This window comes from Schistocerca nitens, chromosome 6 (genome assembly GCF_023898315.1).
Source record: "Schistocerca nitens isolate TAMUIC-IGC-003100 chromosome 6, iqSchNite1.1, whole genome shotgun sequence".
In the NCBI taxonomy this organism is placed as follows: domain Eukaryota; kingdom Metazoa; phylum Arthropoda; class Insecta; order Orthoptera; family Acrididae; genus Schistocerca; species Schistocerca nitens.
This window is the reverse complement of record NC_064619.1, coordinates 514,540,220-514,555,718: the sequence shown is the minus strand read 5'-3', so window position 1 is coordinate 514,555,718 and position 15,499 is coordinate 514,540,220. Positions and strand designations below refer to the sequence as shown.

General features: G+C 44.8%; 1 protein-coding gene across 1 annotated transcript in view; it reads right to left on the bottom strand.

Annotated features, from left to right (window-relative positions):
* The window catches only part of LOC126263436 (uncharacterized), a 794,389-nt gene that overhangs the window by 408,019 nt on the left and 370,871 nt on the right, over positions 1-15,499 (bottom strand). The gene's annotated exons all lie outside the window — the stretch shown is intronic.

The following is a 15,499-nucleotide window of genomic DNA, read 5'->3' as shown; positions in this document are numbered from 1 at the left end:
CGCCTCATCGCAGAAAGCATGTCACTCTCAATGGTGAGAAGTCTTTCGGTGTAAGATTGATTTCAGGTGTGCGGAAGGGGAGTGTCGTAGGACCGTTGCTATTCACAATATATATATATATATATATATATATATATATATATATATATATATATATTTATATATATATATACTCCTGGAAATTGAAATAAGAACACCGTGAATTCATTGTCCCAGGAAGGGGAAACTTTATTGACACATTCCTGGGGTCAGATACATCACATGATCACACTGACAGAACCACAGGCACATAGACACAGGCAACAGAGCATGCACAATGTCGGCACTAGTACAGTGTATATCCACCTTTCGCAGCAATGCAGGCTGCTATTCTCCCATGGAGACGATCGTAGAGATACTGAATGTAGTCCTGTGGAACGGCTTGCCATGCCATTTCCACCTGGCGCCTCAGTTGGACCAGCGTTCGTGCTGGGCGTGCAGACCGTTTGAGACGACGCTTCATCCAGTCCCAAACATGCTCAATGGGGGACAGATCCGGAGATCTTGCTGGCCAGGGTAGTTGACTTACACCTTCTAGAGCACGTTGGGTGGCACGGGATACATGCGGACGTGCATTGTCCTGTTGGAACAGCAAGTTCCCTTGCCGGTCTAGGAATGGTAGAACGATGGGTTCGATGACGGTTTGGATGTACCGTGCACTATTCATTGTCCCCTCGACGATCACCAGTCGTGTACGGCCAGTGTAGGAGATCGCTCCCCACACCATGATGCCGGGTGTTGGCCCTGTGTGCCTCGGTCGTATGCAGTCCTGATTGTGGCGCTCACCTGCACGGCGCCAAACACGCATACGACCATCATTGGCGCCAAGGCAGAAGCGACTCTCATCGCTGAAGACGACACGTCTCCATTCGTCCCTCCATTCACGCCTGTCGCGACACCACTGGAGGCGGGCTGCACGATGTTGGGGCGTGAGCGGAAGATGGCCTAACGGTGTGCGGGACCGTAGCCCAGCTTCATGGAGACGGTTGCGAATGGTCCTTGCCGATACCCCAGGAGCAACAGTGTCCCTAATTTGCTGGGAAGTGGCGGTGTGGTCCCCTACGGCACTGCGTAGGATCCTACGGTCTTGGCGTGCATCCGTGCGTCGCTGCGGTCCGGTCCCAGGTCGACGGGCACGTGCACCTTCCGCCGACCACTGGCGACAACATCGATGTACTGTGGAGACCTCACGCCCCACGTGTTGAGCAAGTCGGCGGTACGTCCACCCGGCCTCCCGCATGCCCACTATACGCCCTCGCTCAAAGTCCGTCAACTGCACATACGGTTCACGTCCACGCTGTCGCGGCATGCTACCAGTGTTAAAGACTACGATGGAGCTCCGTATGCCACGGCAAACTGGCTGACACTGACGGCAGCGGTGCACAAATGCTGCGCAGCTAGCGCCATTCGACGGCCAACACCGCGGTTCCTGGTGTGTCCGCTGTGCCGTGCGTGTGATCATTGCTTGTACAGCCCTCTCGCAGTGTCCGGAGCAAGTATGGTGGGTCTGACACACCGGTGTCAATGTGTTCTTTTTTCCATTTCCAGGAGTATATATATATATATATATATATATATATATATATATATATATATATATATACTTACTTATCGCGAATGGACCCAGAAGGATCACGCAAAGCTTTCTGACGTCGTTTCTTCCATACTTCTTTCATTCGTTCTCCATGTTTTCTTTTTCTTTCTTCTGTCCATTTTGTTCCTGGTCTCTTTAGTGCTTCCTTCTCCGACAATACATTCCACTTTTCCACCTTATTTCTAAAAGTTTTTCTATCTTTGACATCTTTAAGTTCAATATTTGCTTTTTGTAAATCTAATTTTACTTGGCTAATCCATGGTGTTGTTGATTTGACTTTTTCTATGTAAGTGAGAATTCTGTTGGTGAGTCGTGTGGGGGGAAGTCTAGTGACATGTCCATAAAATTTTAATCTTCGCCTTCTTATGTCTGCTGCCAGGTTTGATATAGTTTCTGTGGTTCTTCTTGATTGTATCCGGTATCCTTCTTCTGTTAATTTTGGACCTAAAATCTTTCTCATAATTTTTCGTTCTTCTTTTAGTATTTTTTCTAAATCACATTTTGTGTGGAGTGTGAGCGTTTCACTAGCATATAGTGCTGCTGGCTTAATTACTGCGCAGTAGTGTCTGATTTTTGTGTTCGAGGAGATACATTTTTTATTGTATATTTCATGTGTCATACCATATGCTCTCTTCATTTTCTGTTGTCTGATCTTCTGTGCAACTTTCTCTCCTCCGGTTGGCTCCAAAATTTCACCTAGGTATTTAAAATGTTTTACTCTATTTATTTTTCCATATTTTGTGTTCAAACTGTGTATATGGAATTTTGTACAGAAAAATTCTGTCTTTTGAAACGAAATTTGTAAACCTACTTTATCCGCGCATTCCTTAAGGATCTCTATTTGTTTGGTGGCGATTTCTTCATCATCTGCAAGTATGGCCAAGTCGTCCGCGAATGCTAAACAAGATATCTCCACGTTGTCTTTGGTTCTACCAAGATGGATTGGTTTCCAGTAGGATTGATTTTTTAATTCTTTTTCCCATTCCTTAATGACTTTATCCAGGACTATATTAAACAAAAGAGGAGATAGCCCGTCACCTTGATTTACTCCAGTTTTTATGAGAAAAGGTTCAGAGATATCTCCCCTGAATTTAACTTTAGATACAGTGTCTGTCAGTGATTCTTTGATAAGCCTTACTGTTTTGGAGTCAAGTCCAAGTTCCTCTAAAATGTTAAACAAAGATTGCCGGTCAATTGAGTCATAGGCTTTCTTAAAATCTACAAATGTACAAATTATGGGGGCATTTCTAATTGCTTTGTGTTTTAATATTGTCTTTAAATTAAATATTTGTTCTATGCATGAGCGACTGGGGCGGAAGCCTGCTTGATAATCACCAATTTGGCATTCCAGCTGCTCTTGTGTTCTTTTCAGCAGGCATGTTGAGAGAATTTTGTAGGTGACTTGTAAAAGTGAGATTCCCCTGTAGTTATTGACATTTGTTCTGTCTCCTTTTTTATGTAACGGGTGAATAAGGGCACATTTCCACTCCTCTGGTAATTTTTCTGTTTCCCATATTTTTGTTATTATTTTTGTGAGCTCTTGCAACGTCTTTGGTCCTAGGTTTTTTAATAGCTCTGCAACAATGCCATCTTCGCCAGATGTTCTATTATTTTTTAAGTTTTTAATGTGACATTTGATTTCTTCCTGTGTTGGTGGTAATGAATCCGGTTGAGCGTTGGCACAGATTTCCTTGGGGAACCTTAAACTAAGTTCTGGGCAATTTAGTAGGTTAGAAAAATATTGAGCCAATACTTGACAGTTTTCCTGGTTTGTTAGGGCTAATTTACCATCTGGTTTTCTGAAACATAAATTTTGAGGGATATATCCTCGTATTTTATCTGCGAAAGTTCTGTAGAAGTCTCTTGTATTATATTTTTGGAAATTTTCTTACATGGCATCCAGTTGTGCCTTTGTGTACTTCCTTTTTGCTTGCCTAATAGATTTTGAAACCTGTTTTCTAACCTCGTTAAATAAATGTAGACTTTCTTGTGATTTTTTACTGTTATATTCTTGAAATGCCTTTTTTCTCCTTTCCAATGCATTTTCACAGTCCGAATCCCACCAAGGGTGTTTGAATATCTTTTTCAAGGGAATAGTTTCCTTAGCTATTCGCGTGATTTTAGAATGAAATTCTTCCCATGTGTTTGCCTTTTCCTTCTCCCATTCTTCTTTTACTTTAGATTCTTTAATCTTCTTGGTGTCATATTTCTGTATTTCTGTTTTCTTCTGATGACTTCTTCGTGCTGTAAACTTGATTTTAATTCTAGTTAGGTAATGGTCTGAATCAATGTTTGCTCCTCTGCGTACTTGGACGTCGTAAATTTCTTTTTGTACTGGGTATGAAATCGCCACATGATCTATTTGAAACTCGCCAATTTGTTGTATAGGAGATCTCCATGTCTTTTGTTTTCTTGGACATTTTCTTAGAGATGTTGACATTATCTTCAGGTTATTCTGCTTACATAGTTCGACGAGCCTTGTACCACTTTATTGGTAAATTTATGTGCAGGATATTTGCCTACGGTTTTTTGGTGGATTTACTCTCTACCCATTTGGGCATTAAAATCGCCGAGTAGAACTTTTGTATCATCTTTTGGAATCCTGGCCATTATATTCTCCAAATTTTCCCAGAACTTTTCTGTTTCTATGGGGTTTTTCTTGTTGTCTCCGTTTGTGGGAGCATGAACATTAACCATTGTGTATGTATTGTTGGCACATTGTAAGCGCATCGTCATTATCCTATTATTTACGGGAGTAACTTCCTTGATGGAGCTGAGCACGCTCTTGTGTATGATAAACGCCATCCCGAGATGGGGGGCTCCTCTTCCGATTCGTTTATCCGTCTTGCTCTTAAAGATGCGATAGTTGCCATAATCTGATGTTTCTTCATCTGTAAAACGTGATTCCTGTAAATCTAGTATTACTATCTTTTGCTTTTCAAGTTCTGTTGTAAGGTTTAGAAGTTTTCCTGGTTGGATTAATGTATTTATGTTAAAGGTTCCAATGTATGTAGGTGTTTTAAGTGGAAGTTTGCCAGAGAGCTCCGACTTTCTCTGATGTAATCGTGTAAGTCCAGGTTCCCCAGAATCCGAATTCCTGGTTGCCATCTGTTGATGGGTGGATTGGTTACCACCTGGGGTAATGTTGTTATTACTTGCACGAGTCATACTTGCTTGTAATCAAGTTGGTCCAGTGTTTCCACTGGGTGTTTAGAACCAGGGATTGTTAGTTCCTGGAGCATTATGACCAGCCGCACATTGTGTGAACAGACGCTGACCAGGATGCCGATGGTTCCCACTTCAGACGCGTCCTGGATTTGGGTGTTGACGGTGCTTATTGTAATGGCGGCACTTACTCGCCATAACACAGCAACGTCTTCGGGTTCTGTGGTTTTTGAATGAGTGTGACCCATGCCAAAAGTCACACTCCCACACCCTCGTGATGCTGCCGCCTCGGTCCGGGACTGCTTATTTGGGTTTCCCCTTATTCGCAGCTGTCCACCATATCTGATGGATCGTTCGCTATCCGCCACCTGCGACCCGCCCTGTACCTGAGGCTCGGATAGGGTATATATATATATATATATATATATATATATATATATATATATATATATATATATATGACGTTGTAGATAACATCGGAAGTTCACTGAGGCTTTTTGCGGATGATGCTGTGGTATATCGAGAGGTTGTAGCAATGGAAAATTGTACTGAAATGCAGGAGGATCTGCAACGAATTGACGCATGGTGTAGGGAATGGCAATTGATTCTCAATGTAGACAAGTGTAACGTGCTGCGAATACATAGAAAGAAAGATTCTTTATCATTTAGCTACAATATAACAGGTCAGCGACTGGAAGCAGTTAATTCCATAAATTATCTGGAAGTAGGCACTAGGAGTGATTTAAAATGGAACTACCATATAACATTAATCGTCGGTAAATCAGATGCCAGACTGAGATTCATTAAAAGAATCCTAAGGACATGCAGTCCGAAAACAAAGGAAGTAGGTTACAGTACACCTGTTCGCCCACTGTTGAATACTGCTCACCGATGTGGCATCCGTACCAGATAGGGTTGATAGAAGAGATAGAGAAGATCCAACGGAGAGCAGCGCGCTTCGTTACAGTATCATTTAGTAATCGCGAAAGCGTTACGGAGATGATAGATAAACTTCATCGGAAGAGTCTGCAAGAGAGACGCTCAGTAGCTCGGTACGGGCTTTTGTTGAAGTTTCAAGAACATACCTTCACCGAGGAATCAAGCAGTATATTGCTCCCTCCTATGTATAATTCGCGAAGAGAACATGAGGATAAAATCAGAGAGATTAGAGCCCACACAGAGGCATACGGTTAATCTTTCTTTCCACGAACAATACGGGACTGGAATAGAAGGGAGAACCGATAGAGGTGCTCAAGGTACCGTCCGCTATACACCGTCAGGTGACTTGCGTCGTATGGATGTAGATGTAGAAGTAGATGTAGAAAAAGGAGGTCAAATGCATTTCCGCTCATTAACGCCGGCTTCGTGGTCTGTGGCGGGTGAGACGGCCGAGTACAATGCTCGAGAGTGCAAGGTGTTTAGGGGCACACCGTTCATAGCCAGTAGCTGAGCATGGGACTCTGCAGCAGACAATCCCTACCTTTTCCCATCCTGACGACATCGTCAAATAACGATAGCACTGGTCACAGGATCATTACATCGTGAATCAATGGAAACGTGTCGCCTGGTCCGATGAAACATTCGTTATTCCAGGTCGATTGTCGAATCCCGTTACGCCATCATCCAGGCGAAAGGCAGCTGGACATCTACCACGCCACGGACGGAAGCCGGTGTGCGCGTATTAAGCAATGGGGGAAATTCACCTGGGTTTAGATGCGACATATGGTACTAATCCACATTAGCACTACTCCTATGGATCACGGGAACATTATTAACAGAACCTGCATCTCTTCACTCTTGAAGTCTTCCCAAACGGCGTCGTCTACTTCCAGCAGGATAACAGACATGTCACAGGACCCGAATTCAGCAGTGATTTGAGAAGCAGGAGAGTGAACTCTCGTTGTTCTCTTGACCGCCAAATTCCCCGTCAGCATGCGACGGAAGACATTTGGGACGCTATAACGCGCCACTGCCTGCACTATGAGACAATATAGATAGCTAACAGGATTGTTTCTTGTAGACCTAGTGGCACACACGGTTTTGTAATCAATAGCTACAAAATTACTTAAAACTAACTTTACGCTACAGAAACCATCGATTTCTCACTTGTTTGCAACAGTGCGACACTACACCGGTTTGAAGGTAATAATCAAAAATAGATTCAACTCCAGTTCTGCGCAAAAAAAGAAAGCAGAAAAAGGTTTCTTGTTTGTGAGACAGGGGTTGGGTAACCCTTAAGGGAAAGGAAGTAGTGAGTGTAAAAAAGTGTTATCCAGTGTACGTATTACACCGTATTGAATGAAACAAATTCCATAAATCAACGTCAAAAGGTACTGAATGATCATTTTATTTAATGCTTTACAATAGAATGACTGAAAGTTCTAATTGTTATAAAATGAGAAGCTCATAAGTTGTCACTTCCTCTTCAATCCAGAAACACAGCGCCAACTCCTTCTTGGACTTTATTACATGAATAGATTTTACTTACAGTTTACGCTTGATTATTGGCATTTCTCAACTTCATGCATCAAATCTTACCACAATTGGCTGAAAATCTGTTGGTTATTATCAACATGCTGGTAGTGTCAAATACTTATCAGCAACTTACCAAAGCATACCGAATGTTCACTGAGTAATACGAGGAGCTTAAATTAAAAGAGTTTTTTCTGTACTCTAAGTGATTCTTAGAACTAATGTACTGATTTTGATATTTACCAACAAGCCGAGTCTAATTATGAATGGCGCACATCCTAACATGTCCCGAGCTTTATCATCAACACCTGGAACATCCCCTAGTTTACTCTAAATAATGCAGCTGAAATGAAAACTGTTGTAGAAACACTAGCGACTAGTAAGCAGTCTACACAGAGTACGTAAAGCGTGGGTATTTGGGCACTTAACTTGTGTGGCACTCGGTCGTAAAACTGGTGGAGCGAACGGAGCGTCGTGTGGGTGCCCACGTACCCCCACCCCCACCCCGTCCACCCCCGCTCCCTGCCGCTGCCCACGCAGCCACGCTCGCCATCTTGCGCCGAAGCAATAACAGCCGGCACTAAACACTAAAGCCCCGGACTCGGGTTTATACACGCTATCTCAGGGCCGGAATGTAATTAAGATAAACATCATTTAAATGAAGGTAATTAAAGCGCCGGCTATTGATCGCTCCCGGCCTGCATCCCTGGAGGTGCTACCTGACCCTTGCAAGCCGGCTGCAGGTTCGAGACCCGACAATCCCCACAGCTCTCTGTCACCGGTAATGCGTTCCGCTGTGCCCTAGAGGGACAGAGAGGGTGCTTGCCTTTCTTATCCTCCGCACTAAGTAATCATCGATAGTTTTATTTTACAGATCGCAATAGGCTTAGAGCAATTACCTCTTCTCTTAAATTCCACTGAGTTATATATTAAAACTTATTACAGTTACTGAGAAAGTAGAGCATTCTAAGTTACGAGGGCTGCAAAAAAAAAATTTCCTCTTGCCAGTGAAAGAATGCCTTATCTTCGGTGCCGGCCGGTGTGGCCGTGCGGTTCTAGGCGCTTCAGTCTGAAACCACGTGACCGTTACGGTCGCAGGTTCGAATCCTGCCTCTGGCATAGATGTATGTGATGTCCTTAGGTTAGTTAGGTTTAAGTAGGTGTAAGTTCTAGGGGCCTGATGACCATAGATGTTTAAGTCCCATAGTGCTCAGAGCCATTTGAACTATTTTTGAACCTTTTCTTTGGTCAAAATTACACCTATTTTTCTACAACATCTTATCAGTGAGCAAATTCTATCCACAAAGCTAGAACATCAAAGCAACTTCATGTGCCATAAGCAATGTTACACTACTGGCGATTAAAATTGCTACACCAAGAAGAAATGCAGATGATAAACGGGTATTCATTGGACAAATATATTATACTAGATCTGACATGTGATTACATTTTCACGCAATTTGGATTCATAGATCCTGAGAAATCAGTACCTAGAACAACCACCTCTGGCCGTAATAACGGCCTTGATACGCCTGGGCATTGAGTCAAACAGAGCTTGGATGGCATGTACAGGTACAGCTGCCCATGCAGCTTCAACACGATACCACAGTTCATCAAAAGTAATGACTGGCGTATTGTGACGAGCCAGTTGCTCGGCCACCAAAGACCAGACGTTTTCAATTGGTGAGAGATCTGGAGAATGGGCTGACCAGGGCAGCAGTCGTACATATTCTGTATCGAGAAAGGCCCCTACAGGACCTGCAACATGCTGTCGTGCATTATCCTCCTGAAATGTAGGGTTTCGCAGGGATCGAATGAAGGGTAGAGCCACGGGTCGTAACACCTCTGAAATGTAACGTCCACTGTTCAAAGTGCCGTCAATGCGAACAAGATGTGACCGAGACGTGTAACCAATGGCACCCCATACCATCACGCCGGGTGATACGCCAGTATGGCGACGACGAATATACGCTTCCAATGTGCGTTCACCGCGATGTCGCCAAACGCGGATGCGACTATCACGATGCTGTAAACAGAACCTGGATTCATCCGAAAATATGACGTTTTGCCATTCGTGCACCCAGGTACGTCGTTGAGTACACCATCGCAGGCGCTCCTGTCTGTGTGATGCAGCGTCAAGGGTAACCGCAGTCATGGTCTCCGAGCTGATAGTCCTTGCTGCTGCAACGTCGTCGAACAGTTCGTGCAGATGGTTGTTGTATTGCAATCGTCCCCATGTGTTGACTCATTGATCGAGACGTGGCTGCACGATCCGTTGTAGCCATGCGGATAAGATGCCTGTCATCTCGACTGCTAGTGATACGAGGTCGTTGGGATCCAGCACAGCGTTTCGTATTACCCTCCTGAAACCACCGATTCCATATTTTGCTAACAGTCATTGGATCTCGACCAACGCGAGTAGCAAAGTCGCGATACGGTAAACCGCAACAGGTTACAATCCGACCATTATCAAAGTCGGAAACGTGATGGAACGCATTTCTCCTCCTTACATGAGGCATCACAACAACGTTTCACCAGGCAACGGCGGTCAACTGCTGTTTGTGTATGAGAAATCGGTTGGAAACTTTCCTCATGTCAGCACGTTGTAGGTGTCGCCACCGGCGCCAACCTTGTGTGAATGCTCTGAAATCATTTGCATATCACTGCATCCTCTTCCTGTCGGTTAAATTTCGCGTCTGTAGCGTGTCATTTTTGTGGTGTAGCAATTTTAATGGCCAGTAGTGTATTAGAGCTTATTAAGTTATTGAGATAGTAGAGCATTCTAAGTTACGAGGGCTGCAATAAAATTTTTCCTCTTGCCAGAGAAGGTACGCCTTTTCTTTGGTCAAAATTACACCTATTTTTCTACAACATCTTATCTGTGAGGAAATTTCGTCCACAAAGCTGGAACATAAAAGCAACTTCATGTGCCATAAGCAATGTTATAAGACCAAAACTTTGATTGGTTCAAATGGCTCTGAGCACTATGGGACTTAACATCTATGGTCATCAGTCCTCTAGAACTTAGAACTATCTAAACCTAACTAACCTAAGGGCAGCCACACGACACCCAGTCATCACGAGGCAGAGAAACAAAACTATTGACAGCATATATAAATGTCCTAGTGTATAACGGAAGTTATGTGCGGTGCCTCGCTGCTGATGCTGCGTTAGACAGAAAAGTAGCAAAGCTAGAGAACTGTAGTAAAAAGCAAGAAGTCTCGCATAGGATCTCGACGCTTGGTACAGGTGCAGGACCTCCTCCTTTTTACTGTGCTTCTAGTATCTGAAGAGACTGATCTAATCCCAGTAGCAGATTTCTCCTCAGGGTACAGTGCTAATTAGTATATTGCGCAATGGGTTTTGGACAACACGATCTCATGTAAGGGGTGCTAAGCACTGTGTCCCGAATGAGGGCTCTTGAAATTCTCTGTAACTCTTTATTGTGAGATGGGATTTACTAGCTATGAAAGCAAAGACACAGAATACAGTATCAAAAATGTATTTCATAAACAACAGTGAAGTTTCACAATCAGTGAAATAATACACTCTAAGACCAAACATAAAAACGACACTGCACGAAGGAATAATGGGGTCTCAGTTCGAAGCGAGGCACGTCACTGAGGACAACTGTACTGCAGTCGATGGGATTCCACGCCGAAGACGTGCCTGGAGACGTCCCGGGCAGCGGTGGGGCACCAACCCGACTGTCGTCCGCCACTGGGCCCAACAACCAGAACTGTCTGAGGTGCGATTTCATTTCATAGAAGGACATTTTGGTTGTCATTCGTAGCACTCTTATAGCACGGCGGTACGTCGACATCCGCAGCTCGTGGACGTGCGGTAGCGTTCTCGCTTCCCACGCCCGGGTTCCCGGGTTCGATTCCCGGCGGGGTCAGGGATTTTATCGGCCTCGTGATGACTGGGTGTTGTGTGATGTCCTTAGGTTAGTTAGGTTCAAGTACTTCTAAGTTCTAGGGGACTGATGAGCATAGCTGTTAAGTCCCATAGTGCTCAGAGCCATTTGAACCATTTGGTACGTCGACGATATACGTCCCGCTTTGTTGCCCTTCATGGCAAGCCATCTTGGGCTTACATTTCAGCTAGATAATGCCGGCCCACATGCGGCGCGAGTTTCCTTTACTTGTTTTCGTGCTTTCTGTGCCCTCCGTTGGCCCGTAAGGTCATGCGGGGCCCTCCAACCAGCTTGGAATTTTCACGATTGGACAGATTCGGGCACGATAACCCTCAGCAGGACATCGAACAACTATGTCAATCAATGCCACGCCAAATAACTGCTTGCATAAGGGCCGGAGATGGATCAACGTGTTACTCAAGTGGTTCAAATGGCTCTCAGCACTATCGGACTTAACTTCTGAGGTCATCAGTCCCCTAGAACTTAGAACTACTTAAACCTAACTAACCGAAGGACATCACGCACATCCATGCCCGAGGCAGGATTCGAACCTGCGGCCGTAGCGGTCGCGCGGTTCCAGACTCTAGCGCGTAGAACCGCTCGGCCACCTCGGTCGGCGCATTGTGTTACTGACTTGTTCAATTTGTGAATATCTTTCTCTTGAATAAATCATCCTATTCTTCTGAAATTGTAATCATTTGCTTGTCTGCACATGTACATCACATTTACCGCTTTGAATCCCATTCGGATAAGTCCTTCGCCGTGCGTCGGCTTTTTAATTTTATTTATTTAGTTTTTTTTTCTTCTCCTTGGAGCGTATAAGACAAGTTACATTAATACTCGTCGCCAGTGGTTGGCACTATCGTACTTGAATAAGTGTGAAGTCGTATGTTAGGTATGAAATGATTGCATGGAAAGGAATGAACAACAAATGAAGACAATTCTGATAGTAAAGCTGAGCAACCGTTCGAGACGCCGCCACTTTTATTGAAACGAACGAACTAGCGTCCCCATCTGTCCTTGGTGTGCTGCTGCAGCGATGTAATCTTACCATGGACGACCTGTGCTGGCTGGCTGGTGTCAGACCGTCATAACTTGGGATGGCCCACCCTCACTGCCGGTCGTGTGTGCGCTCTGCTGACGTCCTCCGACTCCAAATGTTGCTTAGATATCCTCATCCTGCGTCTCGCTGCATCTTACTTATTCGCCTGCTCGAATGCCAACTTTTCAAAGCACTTTTTCAAGGGGCTTTAACATTGTAATCAATCTCCCGCTTTGCCGCCAACATTGTGCGTTAGTCTAATTTTATAAAGTCTCTCCTGCTCCCTCCATCGGTTTCATAAAAATTTCTCAACCAATCCACTTCTTTAGCGCCCATCCGGGCTCGGGAAATGGAACTCAGGGCGGACTTCACAACACTTCTACCAATGGCAAGGCGTGTTCTTCCTGTCAGTGCGATCTCGCCACTGGGAGGAAACAGGAAGGAAAAAATAGTTTGTGCTCTCTCAGCGTTGGCTGGGAGAGTCACCAGCCACGCAGCAATGGCAGCGTCGGTGGTGTACTCCTGCAAGCCGAGAATAGCACCACGCCATCGGCGTGTTTCTCTCGTTCACCAGCGGACGTTCTATGCTGTCCACAGGCTGACCTGGGAAGAATAATGTGGGGTTCGCATTTTTACCATCGTAACTGCGTCCCGCCACATTGTCCTACGCCAGGAGCGACCGAGATCCAACGCCTGGTAGCCCGTTTGCCACTTTCTCCCTGTAGTGAGTTCACGGCCCATCTATGAAAAAGACACAGTTTGCGTCCCAACTCGCTGCCTTGTTCTCATCTGCCCCGGATGGTGTAGCCCTCCTTTGACACCCCCAACTACAGGATTTCAATGAAGAAAGAACAAGCATATATAGCTAGTATTGCTACTGCAATCACTGCCTTATCCGAAAGTATGATTCTAAATGTTTCTGTCACATTTTATCTGTCATTAACATATTACTCCAATCCATCTCCGGTCAAGGGTGAGATGTGGCTAACTGGAAAGGGTAGACACCTCTCAAAGCTATTGGCAGTTGATCCTCCAACATAAAGAAGTGGAACATATTGAGAGAAAATAAAAAGACACTATTTGTATGATTACACGATTTCAGAGCAATCTATTATATATTTAGGAGTATGTGTACAGAACAATTTAAAGTGGAAGTATCGCATAAAAGCAATTGTACATAAAGCAGATCACGATGTGGTTCACAGTAGAAATTTCGAGAGTGTACATTCCTAAAAGTGTCAACCATTACATTGCCTTTTTTCTGCTTACAGCTCTTGAGAAGACCGTTGAAACAGAATGAGAGAGATTCGAGCACACACGTAGGCTTAACAATAGTCGTTCCTCTAGCAGACCAATCGCCACTGGAATAAAAAATATGAGGAAAGTAACAGCAGTTTACAGTATAGCCTCCACCACAAGCCACCATGCGGTTTGCGGAGTGTAGATGCAGACGTCTCAAAAATACATTTCTTCCACTATTGTAACCTCGTCAATGAGACGAAAATTTTCCCAACCCCTGATTCCCTTGGGTGTAGGAATGAGCTGAAGGTACTAAATCTGGAGAAAAGGCTGATCTTCCAAGAATTAGTACTTCAAACCCAAAACGCTTGAGGCCTTCGCCGTCACTTGGTAAAGTATTGCCTGTTGGTTTCTGTCTCAGAATTTCGGTAGCCGTTTTTTTACAGATTTTCCTGTCGTTTCGCCAGGTCTACTGGCCGGCATTATTAAAAGTTCAACCTCCATTGCTAAAACTCGCTTCCAAAGATTATACACTAATGAGCAAAACCATTATGACTACCTGCTTAATAACTTGGTTGCCTGTCTTTAGAACGAAATACATCACTGATTCTACGTATCTGGGATCCGACAATTTTTTGGTAGGTTTGCCACAGATGTCTACGGACAGGTCATGTAATTTGCGTAAATAACGGGCCGCTGATCCGCGTACGTGGAGATGCCGCCCGATAGCGATCCAAATGGGTTTCGTAGGATTTACATCAAGTGAATTTGGTCACAGAGACAGCAACGGAAGTTCGCTGTAACGTTCCTCAAACCACCCACCTGGAGCACGGTTCTGGCTCAGAGACACGGACAGTTATACTGATGACACATGAGAGTGCCGTCGGGGAAGACATCAAGCATGAAGAAATGTGGGTGGTTCGACTGCTATCACAGGTTCCACGCAAGCGCAGGAAAATATCTCTCGTAGTACACACAATACTGCTCCCACCAGCCTGCATCCCTGGCGCTCGGCATGTTTCGAGCCACCGTTCACGTCGATGATGGCGTTTGTGGAGACGACCATCGCCCTAGTGTAACAAAAATATGATTGACCTGACGAGCAGACAGGTTTTCATTGATCGACGATTGAATCCCCATGGTCTCGTTTCACTGCAGTCGTAATTACGATGTCGTTGGGCCAACATGTGAACACATAGAGGTGGTTTGCTGCGAAGCTCCATGTTCAACTATGTACGATGAAAGGTGTGCTCCGAAACACATGTGTGTGCACCAGCACTGAGTTCTTTCAGCAGAGATGTCACAGATCACCATCTGCCCTACTTTACCGAGCAGACAAGCCTCCAAACCCCACGTTCTGTGAAGAGTCGAGGACCCATTTAGCGCGTAGTGGTAGTTTCACTGACCTATCTCTTTCCGTAGATGCTCGCGACGTCAGCAAGTGTACATTCGACCAGCTCCGTCGTCTTCGAGATACACTTTCACAGGCTCTGGGTAGTAATAGTGTGCTCATTGCCAAAGTGCTTGTTTCAATGGATTTCCCCTTTTGCAGTCATATCTTCGTTAGGGTAATGCCCTGTACCTGTGTGCTCTGCTTAAATACTTTTGTTACCGCCTCATGTGACCGCAGCGCCACCTGGTGGTATCCAACGTCACGATGAGCAGTGATCATAATGTTCTGGCTTGTCATTGCACGTACGTCTGCGGCTTGCTGCCTGCAACGGCCGTTCGCCGCAGCACGAGAATCCAATATCACTTTACACTGAGGCTTTCCGCCTAATTGTTAAGATTGTTGTCATGTTCGAGATTTTCTACCGCTCCCGGAACAAGCAAGTATGGTTGCTCTTATTATATGGTCGGTCTGACATGCCATTTGACCCATCACGCCCCATTCATCCACCCGTCCCAGCCTGAAATACCGGTGACCGTGGAATCGATAGATCGGCCAAACATCTTTCTTTAAATGTGGAGAAATGCAAGTTATGAGCCGCTATAAAGACAGTGAATCCGGCAGTATCCGTTTAAAAGTACA